Below are 19,295 nucleotides of genomic sequence, written 5' to 3'. Positions count from 1 at the left end.
CCCACCTCCCTAACTCCCCTACTCCTTCAGGCAGAACTCGGTCATATAGCCCAGTCTGTTATCAAAGTCTTAATTGCCATGCTTCTGTCTATCAAGGAACCCTTTAATCCTGCAAAATCAGAAAGAAGTTTTGATGGTAGCATCACTCTTCCTCCCCCAGATGTGGCACACACATGGGTTCACTCTCTTCCTACCTGTATTTGTGTGTTGCCCAGATCAGAACTCACTTTCTTCATTTTAAGTTTGTAGGTAGTACTGCTTCCCCCGCCCCCACTTTATCCTGCGACTATAAGGGCTCATGTCTAGGTCAGTTGATTTCTGTGCCAGGTCTCATGACTATGTGGGTAAGAGAAGATCCACACGTCTTCCTGAGCAACTCCATTCCTTCCTGTCTATAGTCTCAATCAGGTTCACTTGGGGTGCATGTTCTAGATCCTGTCCTTCTCTGTATTGAGCACAGTGAAGTCCCCTCCTAAAACCATTCTCCCCAAAGAGGCAATGGAGCAGAGAATACGAGAAGGAACAATGGTTGTCTTGCCTTCTCACATGATCATCAAATGGGGGAAACACTTGCTGTATTCGCTGTCCATTCACAGTGTTTCACAACCTGGGGTATTTCTACAGTCGGGTAGCCCTGGTGAAAGCATGTGTAAAGCAGACATAATGATGTCATGTCTACCTACCAGGGTGTGAACCTCACGATAATGCAGAGCTGACTGGACGAGTGAAGAGGAAGATGATAGATAAGGTAGGTTGTGACAATGATCGATTGGCTAATGAAATTATAAAAGTATAACAGAATTGCTGAGTGTAATAAGGAGAACTGGGAAATACTGGTAGGATAGGTGAGTTCCAAGGCCCAAGATCAGAGGGAACTGAAGATATGGTATATAATCTGGAAGCTCAAGGACCTAGACTCTGTCATCCAAGGCTAGGAGGAGATTAATACCTTAGCTTGAGGAGAAAGAGAGAGAGGGGGTGGGGGAGGAGTGTAGAGAAGAGGGACAGTGGGCAGGAGAAATTCAACCTTCTTCCACCTATTTGTTCTAATTTTAGTGGACTAGCTGGTGAGATTCCCATTAGGGGTTGAGATATTCTTTTCTCAGTCTACTGAATCCCCTCTCATTTCTCCTAGAAGTTCCATTTTACCGGAGACATTGTGATGGTTTATATATGCTTGGCCCAGAGAGTAGCTCAATTAGGAGATGTGGCCTCGTTGGAATAGGTGTGTTACTATGGGCGTGGGCTTTAAGACCCTGGAAGCCAGTCTTCTCCTAGCAGTTTTCAGATGAAGATGTAGAACTCTCAGCTCCTCCTGCACCATGCCTGCCTGGATACTACTACCATGTTTCTGCCTTGATGATGATGGACTGAACCTCTGAACCTGTAAGCCAGCCCCAATTCAATGTTGTCCTTGTAAGAGTTGCCTTGGTCATGGTGTCTGTTCACAGCAGTAAAACCCTACACTAAGACAGTTGGACATAACCACATCAAAATACCAATTTCCAAGGCCACAAAGGACATTTTTAGGGAACAATTGGTACATCAGAGATACCTCCACTCTCATCCCTTGAGCACTGATTTTTTTACTTGGAAGCCTTTTTTGTTAGGAAATGGAAAAGGAGACCCATGAAAAACCCAGTAAATCCATGACCTTTATTTAGTCCTTACTTCACTGTGATCAAATGCCGCCAACGGGGACAGCTTAAAGGAGGGTTTATTTCTCACAGCTATACTGAGTTCATTGTGCTGTGATGTTCTCATCGCACAGAGCATCACATCAAGTCACTAGGTAGGAAGAAGAGACAGAAATCCAGCTCTGCTGGCTGCCTCCATTTCTTCTTTCATTCAGTCCAGGCACCAGCCCCAGGGATAGAACTGCCCACATTCAGGGTGGGTCTTCCCGCCTCAGTTAACTCTCTCTGGAAACACCCTCCGGGGCACATTCAGGAGTATGCTTCACCAATCTCCTAGGTGACTCTAAATCCAGTCATGTCGACAATGAAGATAAACCGTCATGGCTGCCTATAAACGGTCTTTCTGTATGTCTGCTCTAGAGCACAGTGCTGGATGAATGCTGTGCTGGTTATGTTCCTTGTTGCCATAATAAAATACCTGCAGAAACAAGTTAAGGAGGAAGAACAGATTTCAGCTCACAGGTCCAGGGGATATCGCCCAACATGACAGGGGAGTCACAGATATGGCTCAGCTAGGTTTCTTACATAGCATCTCCTGCTAAGGGATGGTACTGCCTGTATTAAGTAATTATCAAGACACACACACACACACACACACACACACACACACACACACACACACACACACAGACACCCTAGATATACCCTAGACCAAAATCAGGAACCAGAGAGACTTGCGCTTACCTTTCTCATTTGTTTTGTACAGTCCTGGACCACTGTCCACATTAAGAGTCTTTCTGCTTCAGTTAACCTGACCCAGATAATCCCACACAGGCACGCCCAGATGCCTGTTTCCTAGGTGACTCTAGAGCCCGCCCACTTGACAAGCCTATTAACCTTCTCCATTGCCTTGAATCTTTAAGACACAAATTACCCATGCATAGCTTTACAGTGTAGACCCCAATCTGCCCCTCCCCTCAACACTGTTCCCAGGCCTTCCAAGGTCTGTGGCAAGCAGACACAGCTAGCAAGCTGAACTTTCTTTAGTAGACAGGGACATGATACTTGTTTGCTCCTAAGACCCGTACCTGCCTTGTAGCAGGCAGATGGTAAAGATCCCCCCGTGGGTCGAATCTGGGATGAACTGTTGCTTCTATAGTACCCTGGACATACGTAGGATTTCTGTTAAGCCAACTCACCAGGGTCCAGTTTTAAATGATGAAAAAACTGTAAGGTGATTTGAAAATCATGCTGTGACCAGCTCTGCCTTCCACCAGGGCACATAAATGTTTGAAACAAGAAGAGTTTCCACTTATTTTCCAGTCTCTGCATGGCTGCCTCTTTAGTCACACATTGCTGTTAATATGACTCACGGGCAGCTGAAGTCAAGTTAGCATGAATGAACCCCCCTCCGTGGCTGTATCTCAGGACGAACTTAACTCTGATGTCCAAACCGTTAGAGGAGGGCAGGGGAGCAGCTGGCACGATGCACCTTCCTCTAAAAGAAACAAGCCTGTTTTATGCGTGCATTATATTAGGGGAAATTAATATGGTGGTTGAAGATCCAGAAAAAGGAGAAAAAGAAGAAGAAAAAGAAAAGAAAAAATAACAACAACAACAAAACCACAAAACGGAATCCTACCCGCCCGTAAATTCACAAATCCACTTGGAGTGGAAAACCCAAGTCTGCCCCCTGAAGGAATTGCACAAATGAATCACAGGATGAGATCTGGCTGGGTGCCTTGAAGCCACCGAGGTCACAAAACTCATTACTGAGAAAATAAGCCTCGAGCCAGGTGCTCTTCTGATTGGCTTCGCCGCAGAGCGGCGCTTCCCCCGTCTTTCCCAGCGTCCCACCTCTGCTGATTAAACGCACTAAGTAATGCCTGAGTGTATGACTCCAGGAGTCTGGCAGAGCCTCATCATGGACCCCGGCATGGCGCATCCTGGTTTTAGCCAGACTGCTTCTTGCAGTGTCTAGAGGTGCCTCGGCAGTTAATGGGAGTGATCCGCTCCAATTCCTGCTATTTTCGGCTCCTTGGCTTTTCTTAGCCGTGGATTTCTTCTTCTAAATCCGCCTGACTGAATTGGAAGCTGCCCAGAATCTTATTCTTTAGAAATCACATTTGTGCATCGAGGGTATATATTTGTCGTCACCGCCCACGCTCCAGCCACTTTCTGAGAAGTGCCGGGCCGGTCACGTGACAGCCATCAGTGTATTTGCACCCTCTTTTTTTTCTTTAATTCTGTTTAAAAACATAATCTGCATTACAAATTGCACCGATTCCTGTATGGAGTAAGTCATCATTCAATAAAAAGCACAAATGTGTGCCTGTCACACTCCGCATAATAAACTGCAAGTAAATACATCTTTTCTTAGTCCAAATCAGTCAGGAAATGATGTCTTTATTTTCTCGGTTACGCACCAAGTTTGCAATCAGCTTTATTCTGGATTCTCTCAGGCCAAGTTTGCACAGCTTAAGAGCACTAAGAAGCTGTGCTTTTACCCACAAGGTTCAGACACCTGAGGGCAGGAACGTTCTCCACATCTCCTTTTTTCATCACTGTCTGGCGGCCAGCTTGCTCTCCTCGCTCCACCTCATACTTCTAGGAGAGATTTGACACAGTGTTTTATCCTAGCTGGCTTTCATTATCAATTTGACCCAGCCTAGCCTCATCTGAGCAGAAAGGCTTTCGGCTGGGGCTAGCCCAGATCAGATGGGTATGAGGACATATCTACGGAGAATTTTCTTAATTATTGATTAATACCAGAGGGCCTGGCTCACTTCAGGCAGCACTGTGCCTAAGTACAAGGTCCTAGGCTGTAAAAGAAAGCTAGTGGTCAGGAGCCAGAGTAGACCAGTTTGCAGCATTCCTCTGTGGTTTCTGCTTCAAGCTCCAGCTTGAATCCCTGCCCTGACTTCCTTCAGGATTAGACTGTGCCTTGGATGGAGAAACCAAACGGACCTCTTTCCTCTTTAAATTGCTTTCTGTTTCTGTGTTTATTGTGGCCTCGGACAAGAAATTAGAGCAGTGTGTTTGTATAGATAAGTTCACATCAGGAGGAGGCACTGCACCCTACCTGCCTGGGTGGGCAGGGTCCGCAGCTTGTAAGGGGAGTGTGGTCTAGAAAGGAAAACTGGGTTAGAATTGGTTTCTCCCTCATTAGAAGTGTTGATCTTGGGGATACTATTTAGTCTCTGAGACCTTCGGTTCCCTTATCTACAGAATGAGGATAATTGACACCTTGTAAGATAAATACCGTATCTCTAAATGACAAGTGTGATATGTTGGTTTTGAGGTCCCTGCTCAATTAAGTGCTAACCGGTGGTACAGGCGTGTTCATTACTAGTGACACAAGTGTGCCAAACACAGAAAGGTAAGCCGGCTGAGCTGTGAGAACTGTGGACATGTTGCTAATGATGACAGTCGGGTTCGTTGCCACTGTGTGATCTCTGAATTTCATAGTAAAGTTGGCCCTGTCATTCTCCCCACATAAATAAAGAAGGGCCAGGTAGGAAGCCAGAGTTCTGTTTCCTGCTTGTATTCCCAGCTGAGGACGTCCTTGCCACACAAGCACACACATCTGAGTTTGAATTCTCAGAACTCGTGTAGATAGGTAAACGGTGGCACAAAACTAATCCCAGCACTCCTCAGAGGTATGGGAGTTAGATATGAGAAAATCTCCCGAGGGAACAAAGGAAAAGGAAACCCGTGTCGGGATGGAAGGTGACCTAAGCCTGAGGTTGTCTTCTGCCCTCCATGACAACCTCTTCATTTCACACATTTGAATGCACAGGAGAAATGAGAACACACAGAGATAAATAAAAAATGATTAAGTTTGGATCCCTTTATCAAACACTCCTAACCACTCCACTTACACTCAAACCATCAGCTTCCTTTCTGCCCCAGGATCTTTGATCTTCCCTGGGGAACTCTGTCTTCAGATCTTCATGTCTTGAGTATTTCTAATTATTTATGGCCCAGATGCCCCCTCTTCCTTAGGGAGGGCTGACTGGGGTAGCTTATTTCACACGGGTTTCAAACCCCAGCCAGATTCAACAACCTCCAGCATTTTATACCCATTGTCCTCAAGTCAGGTGAATTTCAGTGGCATGATGGTTCAGAACATGAAATCAGGCGTAGCATGGTGACTGGGCATGCACTTCAGTCAGTAACATACTCACCTAGCATCTGTGAGTCTCTGGGTTCAATCACCACCACTGCACAAAGGGCGTAGTGGTGCAAGGCTGTAACCCAGTACTCCAGAGGTACAAGCAGGCGGACCAGAGGTTCGAGGTCATCCTGAGCTACAACAGTTGTTCTCAACCTTCCTACAACTATGACCCTTAAATGTAGCTCCTCGTGTTGTAGTGACCCCCACGGCCATAAAATTATTTCGTTTCTATTTCCTAACTGTAACTTTGCTGCTGTTATGATTAGCAATGTCAATATATGATATGCACCCTCCGTGAAAGGGTCATCCAGAACCCACAGGTTGAGAATCACTAAGCTACATAATATTTTGTCTCTGGGAGCAAGGTGGAAAATTATGCGGTCTGCGTTTAAATCTTGACCCTACCCTTACTGGTGTGACTTAGAAATTGGCTTGACTACTCTTTTTGTGCCTTTTCCATGTCTATAAGATGGGGTATTGATTTCTCTTATGGTGTACCACTTCTGGGTGAGGGGTCAACAGCTCTAGGATACACTCACAGGAGAAAAGGCGACACCCAATGCAGAGTGAATGTTCCATGCATACTAACCAAGCCTCCAACTGAACTATAAGGGACGCTTCCTTCTCTGATGTCGTCTCAGCTTGTGTGTGCTTGTTGTCTGCCTTGTTCCTTGCGGTCTCCAGCAACAGGAATGACACATGGCAGAGAATCGGTGTGCACGCTGAAAGAGTGACATGACACGGTATGGGATAAAGAGATGTGCAAGTCCCGAGTTCCTGGAGACTTTCTCTTTCCCATGGACCGTTGTCTCTTCTCTCGGCCCCTTCCCAAGGTCTCCCTCTCCTCTGACTGTCCCCCTGCCTCAAGCATAGCTTCTAACCAGTGCTCTCCTGGGTCCTTGTGACCCAGGCATGCAACCTCATCAACTGTTATCAACTGAGAAGACGTCACCAGGAAACACCCTGGAGGGCATGATCAATTTTAAGTCCACTCCGTTGAGGTGGGCAATGGATTGACTATGAAAATCAATGCCAGCACAAAAACAGTGCAGTTGTAGCCCATGAGCTGGAAGCAAGGGGTGTTGGTTGAGAGTATCTCTGTCAGCCACACATATACACCAACATACGTATGCCTCAAGAAACAGGCATGCTGTAAGTCCCAGCACACACTCATGTTACTCCCTTCCAAGGCTAACACTGAGGCCCAAAGAGACTGGCTGATGCTGTGAGCTTTCCAAGGCATCTGTCCCTGCCAGTGGTCACGGTAACTCACCCCTGTCTCTCTCCCCAGATAACTGCCCATACGTTGGCCCCCTTTCCTCATTCATCCTAGTCTCGGGGCCTGCCACCACCCTTGGGTGGCCTTGCCAGTGAATTTCAGTGTGGTCAGACCCGAGATGACATGTGTTCCTGTTCATCTAAAACAGCCCCGATTTAAAGTGTTACAGTTTAGACATCACAGTTCTTTGGTTCCATAGCTACGCTCAGCTTCCACAGCCAGCCCCAGAAGGGAGTGCAGAAACCACGAGTGTTATTTCTCCTATTCCTGGATGCCAGCCACCGATTCTTCTCAACACGACAGTTGAGTCGATAATCCTGGGCTGTTCTGTTTCTAAAACGAGGGGAAGGGGATAAAAGAACGTCAGCGTGCCAAGGTGAGAGGGCAAGACTGGAATGGAGATGTGCTAGAGTAGAACATAATGAGATGTAAAAACTAAAACAGGGGAGTCTGGTCTCCTCCACGTCGGAAAGCCATGTACAGACGTGCATGTATTTTCCTGTTGAGAGTAGATATAACCGTGAAACCCATCACTGCCTATGTGCCTGTTGAATTTCAATGGAAAGTACTTTGCTGAGTGTTTATGCATTCTTCTGCGACAAGAGGACTTAAAACTCTAATGACACTATACACAAATGTGCCTGACTGAATACAGAGGCACACTGCTATGTCGCTTGCCGTGCATGGCTTCTTATTGAGAGTGTGCTCCCTGGGCAGTCCTGCATTTACACACCTATTTTATTTGCTCTCATGTCATTTTTACATGCATGTGAGTGTGCATTTTTTTCATGTGCACACGCATGCTTGCATGTATGTGGGTGAATGTGGAAGTCAAACATGCTCCAGAGACCCCTGCTTTTGCCTCCTGTGCATAGGGGCTACATTTAAGTCAGCATTTGCCTGAGTGTTGGGGATACAAAGGCCAGTCTTCCTGCTTCCTTGGCAAATATTTTACCTGCTAAGCCACCTCCCCAGCGCCCACACTCACTGCCCTTGTTATTAAGGTTCTGAGGATCTATTTAGTGGCCTCCGTGGACCCTCTATCTGTGTCCTCAGATCCTGAGAAAGATTCTAATTCTTTGAAGGACAAAACGAGTTTTGTATTTTCCTCGTTTCACACTCTACCCACTACATAATGAATAGATGAGAATTTTCTAAATGTAGATGTTCACAGAATCCGGCTTGGGGTGGCTCAGTGGCACTGCGTTTACCCAGCATTCATTCCTCAGCACTACGAATGCAAAACAGAAAGAGGCAAAGACATTTAAAAGCTCAAGCGATTATGTGTCTTTTTCTCGTACACAGCAAAAAGTCCTGCACATATGGAGGGCATGAAGCCAGTGTGTAGGGAACATAATAAGTTCAATAAATAATAGGCAAGTGCTTGATGCATTCGGAAATGCTTGGGGGAGGAGCAATGGGGGAATAGCGGAGTGCACGTGATCTGAAGGGAGAAAGGAGAAAAAAATCAGAGTCTTAATTAAGAATTGGGGAAGGAGATAAATATAGAAAGCAAGAGGAGGGTATGATCACAGTAAAGTCAAGAATCATATTAACTGTGTCCCTAAAAACACATCTATAATACATGTAGGTTTGTATATTCATATACATGCATAGTTTAAATAAAATTTTCTCATCTAGGCTGACAATGCACAAACATTATAAGCTATTGTTCTTGGATGCTCCCCCCAAGCCCCCCAAAAGTGAGAGTAAACCCCTGTGGCTGAAGATAGCACCCAGAGGATCTGAGCTGGATCTGATGCAGAAGCCTCTTCCGTGAGGACTGCTTTCACGGCACCCAAAGGTGTCACGTAAACTTCCAAAGGAGGAAACAGTCCTACCTAGCTATGATAAACTGTGGACCACAGTGATGACCAGCATGACACAGTACCTGTAAGGATTCAGAAGTGGCACAAATACCAAAACCTCTCTAAGTGGGTGTAGGGCCCAGTTAACAGAAGATTAATCACGTCTAGTACTGGAAAGCTAGTCAAACTACTCATACTTAGTGAATCCGTGATCTTTGAGGAGAGCCTACAACCACCATTTTACTATGCCAGCACCGTCTCCAACTACATTTTAAATGTGTCCTTACACCCACAGAGAAGTGTGGTCTTTATCCCTCGTCAAAGAAATGTCTCTTTTCAATAGAGGCAAATAAGACTAGAAAACCACAACCAATCAAGGTGCAGAGCTATGAAGCCCTACCCCAGGAGATCCATCTACATATAGTACACTCCTGCACCAAAGGCTCAGGGATCACTGGCAGAAGAGAGGCTGGAAAGACTGTGAGAGGCAGAGAAACAGGAAGTGGCTAGACGGTGTCTCTTAGAATATGTCAGAGAAGCTACAGCCGTGAAATCTCATGGACACAGCTGCCTAGACATGACCTGAACAGGGACAATGCCCAAAGACACACTGACATGATCAGGGGAAAGGTGGTGAGGCCTCAAGCCAAGACAAAGAACTAGAGGCAACTAAGGAGTACAGAGAGTGGGAGAAACGGTCTTCCTCAGGGAAGAGCATGCCAGATTGGTTACCCAATACCAAATGGTCAACACTGAAGACATACATACAAGTGACTTTATATAGATTGAGCAGATTATATTTCCATGTATAAAAAACATATGTGTGTGTGTGTGTGCATGTTTAAATGAGAGCAGTTGAGGGGTATATAGGATGGATCAAAGGGGTAATAAAGAGAAGGAAGAAAGTGATGTAACTATTACACTCTCAAACAATAATTTTTAAAGGAAAGGAATGCTGCTGGCTCTGGTCCAGTAAGAGGTTTGGGTCTCACTGTGATCTTAATCACGCACACAAGGGAATGAATAAAACGTGTGTGGAGTTCAAACATGCTCAAGTATCTGTCATCCAGCTTCAGGGACAAAACGTTACAGTGCATTAGAACCTTCTACAACATCTTCATCATCCAGGGAAATAGCTATTAATCTGACATTCATTCTAACCAATGCCGGAATTTTCTTCTGTTAAATGGAACTACGTACACACTGTTTTACAAAGTGCTGAGGCCAGTTTACATGGCCAGCAGCAGTAGATGGGCATTTTTAGAGGTCTGTAGGTTCAGCATTAACACTTAGTACTGTGGTCCTTTAGGATTTGATAGTAGCTTTGGTGGCCATTTCCATACCACGTGACATGTCCTCCGAGCCTTGTGGAGGCTGGCCCTTCACAAGTCAAAGCTGCACAGGTGTCTTCTCCTTGTTGGAGAAGTGCTTTTCCACTGGTTCTATGATCTGCTTTGGCAAATAGATGTCTTTCCTGCCAATAAAGTCCTTTGCGCTGTGGGTTGATTCAGGCTAAAGAGATGGCATCCTGCCTAGAAGACACCATACCATTCCCTTATACTATATATTATTATATTACAGACATGATATATGTGTCATATATAATTTTTCCACACTTAATTTTCAATCCGGAATGGAACATTGGCGTAAGTTGTAAAATCAGAATAATGCTTTTTTTTTTTCCTAGCGCGACAAATCAAATAATCCATTTTTCTGAATCAAACGTCGAGACTGCAGTGAGCAGGTCACACGGGTGTGATTCTCCTCCACTTCATTACTCTTCAGGACACACCTACGGCTAGCTCAAGAATGAAATTTTTGATCCTAAGGAGGTAATTCCCCCGCTGCTATCCTTAGGACTAGTGATTTTCATTTTCAACCTAAGAAATTCTACAGAAAAGCCACATCAAAAAAATGTCAGGTGTGATATTTTTTTTTAATGACATGTATTACTGTTTACAGGTGTGTGCATGTGGACGCAGATGGCTGTCTGTGAAGGCCAAAAGAGGGTATCGGCTCCCTTAGAGGTAGAATTCGTGGCAGCAAGGAACCATTGGAGTGGGCGCCGGGAGCCAAGCGTGGGTCCTCTGCAAGAGTATTGTGTACTCTGAAGCACGAGGTCAGTCAGCACCCACACGGGAATTGTTGATGGAAGTTTACTGACTTGCCATCTACATGATTTAAACGCAGAAGCCAACTACGTGCATCACCTCATAAATAATGACCTAGTAAGTGTCCTAGTTGGGCTTCTCTCACTGCGATAACCACTAGAAACAAAGGCAAGGTGAGGAGCGGAGAGGGTACTTCACTTACGGCTCCACAACATAGTCTATCGCGGAGGGAAGTCTAGGCGGGCAGGAACCTGGCAGCAGTGGCAGCAAAGACTGCAAAAGAACGCTGCTACTAGCTTGCTTCCCGCCACTGGTTCAGCAAGCCTTTTTATATAAGCCAAGACCACCTGTCCCAAGTGACGTCACTTCCGATTGCCTAGCCCCTCCCACATTGATCACTAGTCAAGAAAAACGTCCCTACCAACTTGCCTACAGGCCAATCTGATGGAGGCAGTTCCTCACATGAGGTTCCCCCTTCCTGGATGATGACTAGCTGGTGTCAACCTGACAAAAAACAAAACTCAAAACTCACCAGAACTCTTTCCCTCTCTGCCTCACACGCCCTGTCTCCTGTCTCTCTCCTCTCCGTGCTCCATTCCTCCTCCCCAGATGCATTCACCACTTTGCTCAACCACAGGCTCACTGCCATAATGATTTTCTTCATGAATAATTCCAGGAATAATAGTAGCAAATGACTAGGGACTAAAATCTTTATAGGCTTTACTCAAAAGAAATGTTTCTTTTTAGCTGTTTCTCTCGGGTATTTTGTCACAGCAACAGGAAGCTGTTTAATACAGAAAAGACTTTTAGGTTCTCTGTGTCAAGCAAGGTCTGTGAATGCTCAATACGGAGGGTGGGGGAAGGGGCCGGGGAGGGGGGGTGGCTTCTCACTCCTGGCTCTTCAGGAGTTCTCCATGTTGTCTATCTCCCAGAGTCCTCTGTTCTTGATCCCTTGCTAAGAATTCGCGATTTTGCCCTCATTTTTCCAGGATCAGTCATAGCTGATCCCCCATGAAGAAGCAAGAGAAAAGAAACAGATACTAAGTTACACTCTGCACTTCAGTAGGATACCGATTTCATTTCTGGTGCCCTTACCAGAAGAAAAAGCCTTTTTCTTCCTTAGTATGTAGATTCAGCTGAACGTGATTGCAGCCATCTTGAGTCATAACCTCCATGACTGTCCTAGAGTGACCTTGGTCCTTTGCCATGAATGCTTTCCCAGCTCCCTATAAATAGACAAGAGCATTAGGGTGGCATGTGGCGCTTTAAAACTGGACTCTGGTGTGTGGAATGTGCCGGAGTCTTTGGTATTAGCTTAAGATAAACCAGGCACAATATGGCTTGGATGAAGCCATTTTTGTCCTGACTAATATGTATGCCCTCCTGTCCAATAGCAGGACCTGCTTAGTCTCGATGCTCTCTGGGCCATGCTTCCACCACAGGAATTTCCCCTGCACTCCCCATCCCCCAACCCCCACCCCTGACCAATAACTATGGTCTGTGCAGTCCCAGAGCAGTCACTTCTCCTCTTTAGTCTTGTGGCACTTTGGGTCTGGTTCTTTCACAGAACACTTAGGGTTTCATGGTGCCGAGAGAGAGAGAGAGAGAGAGAGAGAGAGAGAGAGAGAGAGAGAGAGAGAGAGAGAGAGAGAGAGAGAGAGAGAGAGAGAAGAGAGAGAGAGAGAGAAGAAGGAGGAGGAGGAGGAGGAGGAGGAGGAGGAGGAGGAGGAGGAGGAGGGAGGAAGGAAGAGAAGCTACCCTCTAGAATAATGGAATTTCTCCCTCTGCCTGTGTGTGCTGCCTGAGATTAACCAGGAAGCTATGGGTAGAAGCAGTAGAAAATTCCCCACTCTGGTCATCATTCTACTCCTCCCCTCCACCATCTGCCTGCTTTACACACAGACAAGAAAGTGTGCCTATTCCCTCTGAAACCGGAAGGCTGTTTTTACAGCTTAAAACTGGAAGTGCTTTAGATGTCATAACACAAACTCCGTGTTAGGCTCTATCCTTTCCCTCTCCTTTTCTTTCTTTAAGCTTTTTGACCATTGACCTGTAACATATTTCCCACAGTCTAGACTTTGTGGGTAAGATCTCAGATTAGATTCACTTATAAAACTGTCAGTGATAGTGTATCCTTCCAGTGAATTGCAGTGTGTCATTCCAACAAATAGTGACAAATAGTGTTGTAAAATTTCCTGTAACCTTCTTGGCCAATGTCTTAGGGATCTTACTGCTTTGATGAAACACAAGTAACAGCAAGTTGGGGAAGAAAGGGTTTATTTGGCTTACACTTCCCCATCACTGATCATCATTGAAGGAAGTCAGGACAGGATCTCAAGCAGGGCAGGAGACTGAAGGCAGGAGCTGATGAGGAGGCCATGGAGGGGTGGTGCTTACTGGTTTGCTCCTTATGGCTTGCTCAGTCTGCTTTCTTAGAACACCTGGGACTACCACACTAGGCTGGGCCCTCCCACATCAGTTGCTAATTAAGAAAACACCAATCCTGCCTACAGCTGGTATTCTGGAGGCTATCTATCAGTTGAGATTCCTCCTCTCAGAGGACTCTAGAGCTGTGTCAAGTTGACACAACACTAGCCAGAATGGCCATTATACTAAGTCTTAGATTCAAAATGGCAGTGTTAAGTTCTAAGACTTTTTTAAAAAGCAATTTGTGTGTCTTGTATGTGTGGAGTGCAGGTGGAGGACAGAAGAAAACATTGCATCCCCTGGAGCTGAAGTTACAGGTTGGGAGCTGTCTGAAGTAAATGGTGGAAAGGAAACTGGGGTTCTCTGAATGAGTGCTCTTAACTGCTGGGCCATCTCTCTAGAGCCTCTGTAATTCCTTTATTTATATACTTTGAATTCTTTTTAGAAGAGGGGGATCCTTTGTGTTGGTCACTTGTCCCACTTCTGTGACAAAAGCAGCTTAAGAAAGTAAGGGTTTAAGTTACAGTTCTAAGAGATAAGGTCTATCCTAGCAGAGAAGAAATGGGGTCTGATACAGGAGGCAGCTGGTTACAATGTGTCTACAATCAGGAACAGGATGCAGCTGGTTACAATGTGTCCACAATCCGGAAGCAGAGAGCCGTGAATGCTATGCACAATCAGGAAGCAGAGAGAGATGAAAGCTATGCTCTTTTAGATTTTTCCTTTTGGTTAAGTCTGGGTCTAAATCTCATAGCCACACCTTCAGGACAGATCTTATCTCTACTACCCTAGTCTAGGAACTGCCTCACGATTGCACCAGGAAGTTTGTCTCTGTGGTGATTCGAAAGCCCATCAAGCTGGTAATCATGGTTAACAATCACCTTCTCCATTTACTGTTTGGTTAGTTTGTGGTATAGTTTCTCCTACAAATGAGTCCATTTAAGTGCTCAGTTCTTGATCCCTTGCAAAATATTTTCACTGAAGCTTAAATAGTTTCATATTTTATCTAAAGTACTCACTTCAAATTGGTTCCTAAATCCTTTAGACATGAGTGCTGTCTTTGAAAATCTCCTTACTATCTGATAGTGGGTAGGACAAAATGTACCAGACATGTCTGGTGTACCTCCTATTCCAGACTCAAAATCAGTCATTTTTTCCAAGAAACCTTGTTGCGCTTCAGTGGGGAATTCAGTACTATTTTAAAACCATCATCTAGCTGTTCTGGTACTGAGTACAAGGTTGGGCATTGTTTTTAAGACATTTTAATTGGTAGAGCATATATATATATATATATATATATATATATATATAAATTTATACAGACTTAAATTTGAGGTTACTAAGTTTCAAACAAAAATTTTCTACAGTGTATCACTATCTTCTTCCTTCCGCACCAAGAATCCTGTTTCTTAAATACAGTGAAGTTGACAGAATAAACTAGTAAACCATAATTATTTGTTCTAACCACACGGTATGCATAACAGTCTCAGAAAGGGAGGCTAAATAAAGCTATCACCACCTTGCTGAAAACATTACTTAAAACCTCTCTAAAATTACTGAAAACATTTTTCACTTACTGAAAATATTTTTTTAAATATTCCCAGGCTCACTCTTGTCTTGATAGTTGTCTAAAGCCCAAGTCCTCAGAGTCCGCGTCCTTCATACACCGTCCTCTCTCCCTCTTAAATCTCACTTACTCTTGGTGGTGGTTATTACCCTCTTTCTGTTTTAAATTAGGTTTGTAAGGATTTGTTTCATTTTTAATTATGTGTATGTGTGAATCTGTGGGAAGGTGGGATGGGGGTGGTACACATGAGTGGAGGTGCTAAGAAAGCCAGAAGAAGGTGCTGGGTTCCCTGGAGCTGAAATTGCAAGCAGTTGTGAGCTGTCCACTGTGAATTCTGGGAACTAAATCCATCCTCTGCAAGAACAACATGCACTCTTAACCAACCAGCTATCACTCTAGCTCCTTAATTAACCCATCAACCTAATGAATTTCCTTGTGGCATTGTCAGATACACATATTGTTCACCTCCCTCTGCTCACCCTTCTCCTGGTCCTCCACCCATAAGTCCCCTTCTTGCTCCTAATAACCCCCTTATGTTTTCTGGTCATGTGTGTTTTATTACCTTCTAATGATCTTCTTTAAACTCTAATTTTAATTACACAACAAGAAACTTAATGTTAACAAACTATTCTTGTCAGTTTGTAGGTTAACCGTCTGGTTATCCCACCATCATTCTGAAGCTGATTCCCAAGGAAAAACATATGAACAATATTTCCATACTTCCCATATGGTTACTATTTGGTTCTAGTTCTGTTTGAAAATTAGTTTAGCTGGATATAAAATCAATACCTCACATTTTCCTTTCTTTGAAATAAAATAGTCATTTATTATAAAAATCTTACAATAGTATAATAGCCAAATTTAACAAATTGTATACCCTTTATAAATTGCACATCCTTTATCTGTAAAAAGGATATTTTTCTCTTTTTTTTAATCTAGCAGTTTTGATAGACTGTCTCAATACTGATTAGCCTAGGTTGGTATTATAAAGTATGCAGTGCAGTTTTTCAATATATCTTTTCAAAATAGTCTTTTATAATACTTCAAATGAGTTATTTTGAATGATAGGGCTTTGGGAAATTAATCAAATAAAACATGTAAAATGGCTTACACGTTGCCATATAATTATCACCCACTTAATGTTAGGTATAAGTAAAATATCAAAATTCTCCTCCACCTGGAGAAATAAACATTTCAGCCTCAAATTTCTAAGATTCCCATTGGTCAATGGATGGACAAATTCAGTCAAGACAAGCTTGTGTTCACCACTGTCAGGAGAAGCCCTCTTACACACCAAGAGGAAGAACTGCAAAGACATGTTGCCTTTGACTCTTCCACTTTGGAGCCAGAACTTACCTAACTTCATCCTGGCCCTAGAGTATACGTAGAACTCCAACCAAAATAGTCTTCGTGAGTCAAACACTGTCTCACTACTCCATATGGGGTGCAGGCTTGGGAACTAGAATTGATTATGTCTATCAATAGGAACTGTTTATCTTCCTCATTACATCTCTCTTAGAACACTGACCAAACGTCTGAAATCTCCCCTTGACGTTGCTAAGGAGACCTCGGGAGCAAATGCATCCTGGGATAGGAACTGGAATGTTCCTAACTCCCATAGCAAAGCTCTCAACATTCTCCCAGCAGCCATCACGTAGTTTTGGGCACACATTAGAACAGCACTACATTGACGGGGCCTGTTTCCCCAGCCTGCCTTGGAAAGAAGCCATGCATTTGTTCCAAGCACTTAACCTTCAGTTCCTCATTGCCAAACGAACAGTCCTTCCCAGCGGTGCTTGACTTTGTGATAAAAATGCAGCCTCTTAATTGAAGTTGTATTAACGCTGGAGGAATCCATCCCACAGATGCCTGCCAGTGTTTGCCGGTTTTTCTAGCTGCTAGTACAAAGAGCCCCCTTGACCTTCCCCTGCCAGGTTGGATGGGTCCACAGGAGGCTGCTCAGCAGTCCACAGTCAGGTGACCTTGTTGGCAGCCCCCTAGATTCAGGGTTTACTCACTAGTGTGGGGCCATCTCTTTCTGTAGAAAGTCACTGAACATTGCACAAAGTGATTGGAAGGCCTCGAAAACCAAATAAGTATATAAAATATATCCCAACCACTTTGTCTATTTAAACAGTTAACAGAGAAACAAGTCAGAGGCGAAGAGGGAACAGAGCAGCAGGTCTCATTCCCTGAGTCTGTTGGAAAGATGGATGGGAAAGGGGGAAGAAGAAAGAAAATAGTGTTGAAAATAAATAACAACAAAAGGTTTTTCAATGGAATGAAACCTATATACTTAGGGGCACTATATATATATATATATATATATATATATGTATATATATATATATATAGTGTACCTACCTATAATTAATTGAATGCATACTCTATTATAATACTTAATGCATATATTCAGTTGAATGCAGTATTAAATATGCATGCACATATGCATGCATGTGAGTGTATGTGTGTGTGTGTGTGTATATATATATATATACATATATATATGAATGAATGAAATAGGAAGAGAGGTGGAAAGAAAATCTGCTTTCTACTCCCCTTCTTTTTTCTCTCTCCTCTTCCCAGCCCCTTTAGCCATCCCTGTTCACCTCAGGTAGACACTAGTGGGTCTTGAAAATGAATCTTAGGGCCCAGACCTAACTTCCATCACCCAACAGCCTCCTCTTGACAGCCCAGTGGCCCAGCAAGTTTCTGTGTCATCTCAGAAGACCTGGAAACTGGGGTTGGAGGAGGCACCAGAAAGAACCATGTAACTCTGTGACAAGTGTGAGCTGAGGACCTCCTCCCCATCCTCTGAGAGTTAGGGCCATTGCTTCACTGTGCCATCACATGCTCCTCTGGGTGGAGATGGTTCATTCTAGTAAGAGTCACCTTCGGGAGTGTGAAGAATGGGACAGTTAAAGAGGACTCAGCGTCAGTTCTGAATGTGGAATTGTGGGAAATGGTCTTTCTCTGAGCTATCAAAGTCCAGACCCTGGGACCTAGAGAACTTTGGAACCCTTCTGTAGGGCTGGAAAGGCACCTGAAACTTGGCTGAGGGTGACTATGTTAGTTTCTCTCTGAATTATATTTCCCACACAGCATTGCAAAAATTCCAGCTAAGTCCTATGAAGGAGGAATTAAGAAAAAATGATCTACCTGGTCTATTATAGAGTTAATAAAGGAAAAGCATGCCTTCCCTCTCAAGGGTTATGATGGTTTCAATCCAGTCTTCTGGATAGCTCTAGGAGAGAGCTGGGTCATCATAACACTTTCCCAGTCATTGTAGGTGGCAGCAACCGTGCTGATGGCGACAAGTTTCAGATGTGGTGGAGTAAGTCCTGAGGTACCCGCACTTAAGATTTTGAGGATGACATAAATTGCAAACCGTATGCTGCCTGCATTGTTGAGCACCTACCCATGAGAGTGACCGTTGACTGTCGACCTCACAGGATTTGGATCACCTAGGAGACAAGCCTCAGGCACATCCCAGAGGGATTATCCCTAGCCCTTGGCCATGCCTCTGAGAGGTTTCCTTGATCAGGTTAGTTGAAATGAGAAGATTCACCCTAAAAATGGGTGGCCCCATTCCATAGGCTTGTGACCTCAGAATAAAGTTTGCTGCCCCAGCATTCCCCACTCTCTGACTGTGGATACAATGTCATCAGCAGCAACCAGGACTTTCCCACAGATGGGAGCTTGCCCCCTTAAGATGCCTCTCTCAGGGAATCTTATCACAACAATAAAGTAACTAATGACATCATAGCATCAAGAGCTATTCCTTCACCGAGATGCTTTCCATAAACAATCCTGCTTGCATGCCCCAACTCCCTTAAAAGGCTAACGTCTTGGTTGCTGTTTTTCAGATGGGAACACATTACTGAGACTCAGATTAAATAGCTGGCAAATGGCTCCCAAAAACTGGAAGCTCAGACCCATGACTTCAAAACCACTTTGTGCTTTGCACTACCTAAGATACCACACCCTCTGCATACCTCAGAGCGAGGCTGGGTAGGAAATCACTTGAGAACAGTGATGAGGACATGAACTGCAAAGGCAATAGCCAAGACTCAGATAGGCTCCCCGTGTTGTAGCATTTAAAGAAGTAACTACAGGTCGTTTTTCTGTCTCCATCACGTTCAGATCATTAGAGGCAGGCGCGGAAACACAGACTCTGCTTGCCCTCCATTTTGCACACAGCTTTCACTGGAAGCTGACGGTGAACCTGGCTCTGAACGGATGATTCTCCAAGTCCATTCAGAAACAATTTCCTCTACTAATTCCATTTA

The 19,295-nt window shown here is 44.3% G+C and overlaps 1 long non-coding RNA gene across 2 annotated transcripts; it reads right to left on the bottom strand.

Moving 5' to 3' along the window:
• Nucleotides 1-1,641: 1,641 nt before the first annotated feature.
• On the bottom strand, nt 1,642-17,287 carry LOC120097858 (uncharacterized). 2 transcript variants are annotated; one of them, XR_005495690.2, is made up of 3 exons: nt 16,363-17,287; nt 12,108-12,238; nt 1,642-2,115 (listed from the first exon to the last, which is right to left on the bottom strand). It is a non-coding gene; the product is annotated as an uncharacterized LOC120097858 (long non-coding RNA). The 2 variants fall into 2 exon arrangements; XR_010059422.1 differs by lacking the exons at nt 12,108-12,238; nt 16,363-17,287 and adding an exon at nt 2,837-11,808.
• Between the last annotated feature and the right edge of the window lie 2,008 nt (nt 17,288-19,295).

The sequence above is a fragment of the Rattus norvegicus genome, chromosome 17 (assembly GCF_036323735.1).
Source record: "Rattus norvegicus strain BN/NHsdMcwi chromosome 17, GRCr8, whole genome shotgun sequence".
NCBI lineage: Eukaryota > Metazoa > Chordata > Mammalia > Rodentia > Muridae > Rattus > Rattus norvegicus.
The sequence above is the reverse complement of the archived record's forward strand: the minus strand, read 5'-3'. Positions and strand labels throughout refer to the sequence as shown.